This window comes from Taurulus bubalis (genome assembly GCF_910589615.1).
Source record: "Taurulus bubalis genome assembly, chromosome: 18".
In the NCBI taxonomy this organism is placed as follows: Eukaryota; Metazoa; Chordata; class Actinopteri; order Perciformes; family Cottidae; genus Taurulus; species Taurulus bubalis.
The window spans coordinates 708,165-715,024 of NC_136606.1; positions in this window are offsets into that span (position 1 = coordinate 708,165).

The window sequence follows — 6,860 nt, forward strand, 5'->3', positions numbered from 1 at the left end:
ACCCATGAGACCCATGAGACAAGAGACCCATGAGACAAGAGACCCATGAGACCCATGAGACAAGAGACCCATGAGACAAGAGACCCATGAGACCCATGAGACAAGAGACCCATGAGACAAAAGACCCATGAGACCCATGAGACAAGAGACCCATGAGACAAGAGACCCATGAGACCCATGAGACAAGAGACCCATGAGACCCATGAGACAAGAGACCCATGAGACCCATGAGACAAGAGACCCATGAGACAAGAGACCCATGAGACAAGAGACCCAAGAGACCCATGAGACAAGAGACCCATGAGACAAGAGACCCATGAGACCCATGAGACAAGAGACCCATGAGACCCATGAGACAAGAGACCCATGAGACAAGAGACCCATGAGACAAGAGACCCATGAGACCCATGAGACAAGAGACCCATGAGACAAGAGACCCATGAGACCCATGAGACAAGAGACCCATGAGACAAGAGACCCATGAGACCCATGAGACAAGAGACCCATGAGACAAGAGACCCATGAGACCCATGAGACAAGAGACCCATGAGACAAGAGACCCATGAGACCCATGAGACAAGAGACCCATGAGACAAGAGACCCATGAGACCCATGAGACAAGAGACCCATGAGACAAGAGACCCATGAGACAAGAGACCCATGAGACCCATGAGACAAGAGACCCATGAGACCCATGAGACAAGAGACCCATGAGACAAGAGACCCATGAGACAAGAGACCCATGAGACCCATGAGACAAGAGACCCATGAGACAAGAGACCCATGAGACCCATGAGACAAGAGACCCATGAGACAAGAGACCCATGAGACCCATGAGACAAGAGACCCATGAGACCCATGAGACAAGAGACCCATGAGACAAGAGACCCATGAGACCCATGAGACAAGAGACCCATGAGACAAGAGACCCATGAGACCCATGAGACAAGAGACCCATGAGACAAGAGACCCATGAGACCCATGAGACAAGAGACCCATGAGACAAGAGACCCATGAGACAAGAGACCCATGAGACCCATGAGACAAGAGACCCATGAGACAAGAGACCCATGAGACAAGAGACCCATGAGACCCATGAGACAAGAGACCCATGAGACAAGAGACCCATGAGACCCATGAGACCCATGAGACAAGAGACCCATGAGACCCATGAGACAAGAGACCCATGAGACAAGAGACCCATGAGACAAGAGACCCATGAGACCCATGAGACAAGAGACCCATGAGACCCATGAGACAAGAGACCCATGAGACAAGAGACCCATGAGACAAGAGACCCATGAGACCCATGAGACAAGAGACCCATGAGACAAGAGACCCATGAGACCCATGAGACAAGAGACCCATGAGACAAGAGACCCATGAGACCCATGAGACAAGAGACCCATGAGACAAGAGACCCATGAGACCCATGAGACAAGAGACCCATGAGACCCATGAGACAAGAGACCCATGAGACCCATGAGACAAGAGACCCATGAGACAAGAGACCCATGAGACAAGAGACCCAAGAGACCCATGAGACAAGAGACCCATGAGACAAGAGACCCATGAGACCCATGAGACAAGAGACCCATGAGACCCATGAGACAAGAGACCCATGAGACAAGAGACCCATGAGACAAGAGACCCATGAGACCCATGAGACAAGAGACCCATGAGACAAGAGACCCATGAGACCCATGAGACAAGAGACCCATGAGACAAGAGACCCATGAGACAAGAGACCCATGAGACCCATGAGACAAGAGACCCATGAGACAAGAGACCCATGAGACCCATGAGACAAGAGACCCATGAGACAAGAGACCCATGAGACCCATGAGACAAGAGACCCATGAGACAAGAGACCCATGAGACCCATGAGACAAGAGACCCATGAGACAAGAGACCCATGAGACAAGAGACCCATGAGACCCATGAGACAAGAGACCCATGAGACAAGAGACCCATGAGACCCATGAGACAAGAGACCCATGAGACAAGAGACCCATGAGACCCATGAGACAAGAGACCCATGAGACCCATGAGACAAGAGACCCATGAGACAAGAGACCCATGAGACCCATGAGACAAGAGACCCATGAGACAAGAGACCCATGAGACCCATGAGACAAGAGACCCATGAGACAAGAGACCCATGAGACCCATGAGACAAGAGACCCATGAGACAAGAGACCCATGAGACCCATGAGACAAGAGACCCATGAGACAAGAGACCCATGAGACAAGAGACCCATGAGACCCATGAGACAAGAGACCCATGAGACAAGAGACCCATGAGACCCATGAGACCCATGAGACAAGAGACCCATGAGACCCATGAGACAAGAGACCCATGAGACCCATGAGACAAGAGACCCATGAGACAAGAGACCCATGAGACCCATGAGACAAGAGACCCATGAGACCCATGAGACAAGAGACCCATGAGACAAGAGACCCATGAGACAAGAGACCCATGAGACCCATGAGACAAGAGACCCATGAGACAAGAGACCCATGAGACCCATGAGACAAGAGACCCATGAGACAAGAGACCCATGAGACCCAGGAGACAAGAGACCCATGAGACAAGAGACCCATGAGACCCATGAGACAAGAGACCCATGAGACAAGAGACCCATGAGACCCATGAGACAAGAGACCCATGAGACAAGAGACCCATGAGACAAGAGACCCATGAGACAAGAGACCCATGAGACCCATGAGACAAGAGACCCATGAGACAAGAGACCCATGAGACCCATGAGACAAGAGACCCATGAGACAAGAGACCCATGAGTAGGGTTGGGTACGTTCCAACATGTCCAGTACCTATCGGACCGAAAAGCAACGCAGATTTCGGTGCTTCCTTCCGGTGCCTGAGAAATTTAATTTTTTTTTTTTTTTACACTACTCTGTAAAGTTGCACGGTATATAGATACTAAAAAGGTAGCGCGGTGCCCGCACGCTAAAATCGATTATTAAAATAGCGGATCAGAGCACACTGCTGCTCTGCTCTCTGTCTGCCTGCATGCAGAGCGGGGCTCCAGGGGGCGGGGCTCCAGGGGGCGGGGCTCGATGGGGCGGGGCTCGATGGGGCGGGGCTTCCAGCGCTCACACACACAGTGCGCGCACACAGAGATCGCTGCAGACACGAGCACGAGCTTTTGAACGCCGTCCTCGGCTTGATGGAACAAATCTCTCCAGTTGATATTAATGATGACGTGTAGTCCATAAAGCAGCAGTTTTAGGATCCAACAGAGTCTGAGTTCTGTTGCACACGGTCCCATCAGGCCATGATGCTGGTGTCTGTTCTTTTTTTAAATATATATTTTTATAGTTTGAAGTTAAAAGGTTTGAAGCTGTAGTTTGAAGTTAAGTAAATTTTGTATGTATTTATTTATATTTCTAGTATACTTTAAAACAGTTAATATATTGTTCAATTTGAAGAAAAAAAATTGCCTTGGCAATAAAAAAGTATCGGTTCAGGCACCGGTATCAGACAAAACCCAAACGATACCCATCTCTACCCATGAGACCCATGAGACAAGACAAGTAGTCAAGAGACCAATTACATTACATTTCATGTAGCTGACGCTTTTATCCAAAGCGACTTACAATAAGTGATTCAACCATGAGGACAAACTCAGAACAACAAGAATCAAGAAAGTACAATTTCTTCAACAAAGTTAAACAACAAAGTGCTATCAGTAAGAGACATGAAGAGCTACTGAAGTGCTACTAGGCGCTACCTTCCTTATTCAAGGTATATTCGAAAAAGAAGTGTTTTTAGTTTGCAACAGAAGATGTAGAGACTTCCTGCTGTCCTGATGTCAATGGGGAGCTCATTCCAACAATTAGGGAGCCAGGACACAAACAGTCTGACTTTGTTGAGTGTTTAGCTCGCAGTGACGGAGCTACAAGCTGATTGGCTGAAGCAGTGATGGAGCTACAAGCCGATTGGCTGAAGCAGTGATGGAGCTACAAGCCGATTGGCTGAAGCAGTGATGGAGCTACAACCCGATTGGCTGAAGCTGAGCGGAGTGATCGAGCCGGGGTGTACGGTGTCACCATGTCCTGGATGTAGACTGGACCCGATCTGTTTGCAGCACGGTGCGCAAGTACCAATGTTTTGAAGCGGATGCTGCAGCCATGGTAACCAGTGAAGGGAGCAGAGGAGCAGAGTAGTGTGAGTGAATTTTGGTTAAAGACCAGTCGAGCTGCTGCATTCTGGATGAGCTGCAGAGGTCGAATGGCACTAGCAGGTAGACCTGCAAGAGGGAGATACAGTAGTCAAGGTGTGAGATGATCAGAGCCTGGACCAGAACCTGGACCGCCTTCTGGGTGAGAAGGGGACGTATTCTCCTGATGTCGTACAGCATGAGCCTACAGGAACGTGTTGTTGTGGTGATTTTGGCAGTCAGGGAGAGTTGACTGTCCCATGAGACAAGTAGAGACAAGAGACCCATGAGACAAGTAGAGTCAAGAGACCTATGAGACAAGACAAGTAGAGTCAAGAGACCCATGAGACAAGTAGAGTCAAGAGACCTATGAGACAAGTAGAGTCAAGAGACCTATGAGACAAGTAGAGACAAGAGACCCATGAGACAAGACAAGTAGAGTCAAGAGACCCATGAGACAAGTAGAGTCGAGAGACCCATGAGACAAGACAAGTAGAGCCAAGAGACCCATGAGACAAGTAGAGTCAAGAGACCCATGAGACAAGTAGAGACAAGAGACCCATGAGACAAGACAAGTAAAGTCAAGAGACCCATGAGACAAGTAGAGACAAGAGACCCATGAGACAAGACAAGTAAAGTCAAGAGACCCATGAGACAAGTAAAGTCAAGAGACCCATGAGACAAGTAGAGACAAGAGACCCATGAGACAAGACAAGTAGAGTCAAGAGACCCATGAGACAAGTAGAGACAAGAGACCCATGAGACAAGACAAGTAAAGTCAAGAGACCCATGAGACAAGTAAAGTCAAGAGACCCATGAGACAAGTAGAGACAAGAGACCCATGAGACAAGACAAGTAAAGTCAAGAGACCCATGAGACAAGTAGAGACAAGAGACCCATGAGACAAGACAAGTAGAGTCAAGAGACCCATGAGACAAGTAGAGACAAGAGACCCATAAGACAAGACAAGTATAGTCAAGAGACCCATGAGACAAGTAGAGCAAAGAGACCCATGAGACAAGACAAGTAGAGTCAAGAGACCCATGAGACAAGTAGAGACAAGAGACCCATGAGACAAGACAAGTAGAGACAAGAGACCCATGAGACAAGTAGAGACAAGAGACCCATGAGACAAGACAAGTAGAGTCAAGAGACCCATGAGACAAGACAAGTAGAGACAAGAGACCCATGAGACAAGTAGAGACAAGAGACCCATGAGACAAGACAAGTAGAGACAAGAGACCCATGAGACAAGTAGAGACAAGAGACCCATGAGACAAGACAAGTAGAGACAAGAGACCCATGAGACAAGTAGAGTCAAGAGACCCATGAGACAAGACAAGTAGAGTCAAGAGACCCATGAGACAAGACAAGTAGAGACAAGAGACCCATGAGACAAGACAAGTAGAGTCAAGAGACACATGAGACAAGACAAGTAGAGACAAGAGACCCATGATACAAGACAAGTAGAGTCAAGAGACCCATGAGACAAGACAAGTAGAGTTAAGAGACCCATGAGACAAGTAGAGACAAGAGACCCATGAGACAAGACAAGTAGAGACAAGAGACCCATGAGACAAGACAAGTAGAGTCAAGAGACCCATGAGACAAGACAAGTAGAGACAAGAGACACATGAGACAAGACAAGTAGAGACAAGCGACCCATGATACAAGACAAGTAGAGTTAAGAGACCCATGAGACAAGTAGAGACAAGAGACCCATGAGACAAGACAAGTAGAGACAAGAGACCCATGAGACAAGACAAGTAGAATCAAGAGACCCATGAGACAAGACAAGTAGAGTCAAGAGACCCATGAGACAAGACAAGTAGAGTTAAGAGACCCATGAGACAAGTAGAGACAAGAGACCCATGAGACAAGACAAGTAGAGTCAAGAGACCCATGAGACAAGACAAGTAGAGTTAAGAGACCCATGAGACAAGTAGAGACAAGAGACCCATGAGACAAGACAAGTAGAGACAAGAGACCCATGAGACAAGACAAGTAGAATCAAGAGACCCATGAGACAAGACAAGTAGAGACAAGAGACCCATGAGACAAGTAGAGTCAAGAGACCCATGAGACAAGTAGAGTCAAGAGATCCATGAGAAAAGTAGAGACAAGAGACCCATGAGACAAGACAAGTAGAGTCAAGAGACCCATGAGACAAGTAGAGTCAAGAGATCCATGAGACAAGTAGAGACAAGAGACCCATGAGACAAGTAGAGTCAAGAGACCCATGAGACAAGACAAGTAGAGACAAGAGACCCATGAGACAAGACAAGTAGAGTCAAGAGACCTATGAGACAAGTAGAGACAAGAGACCCATGAGACAAGACAAGTAGAGTCAAGAGACCCATGAGACAAGACAAGTAGAATCAAGAGACCCATGAGACAAGACAAGTAGAGTCAAGAGACCCATGAGACAAGACAAGTAGAGTTAAGAGACCCATGAGACAAGTAGAGACAAGAGACCCATGAGACAAGACAAGTAGAGTCAAGAGACCCATGAGACAAGACAAGTAGAGTTAAGAGACCCATGAGACAAGTAGAGACAAGAGACCCATGAGACAAGACAAGTAGAGACAAGAGACCCATGAGACAAGACAAGTAGAATCAAGAGACCCATGAGACAAGACAAGTAGAGACAAGAGACCCATGAGACAAGTAGAG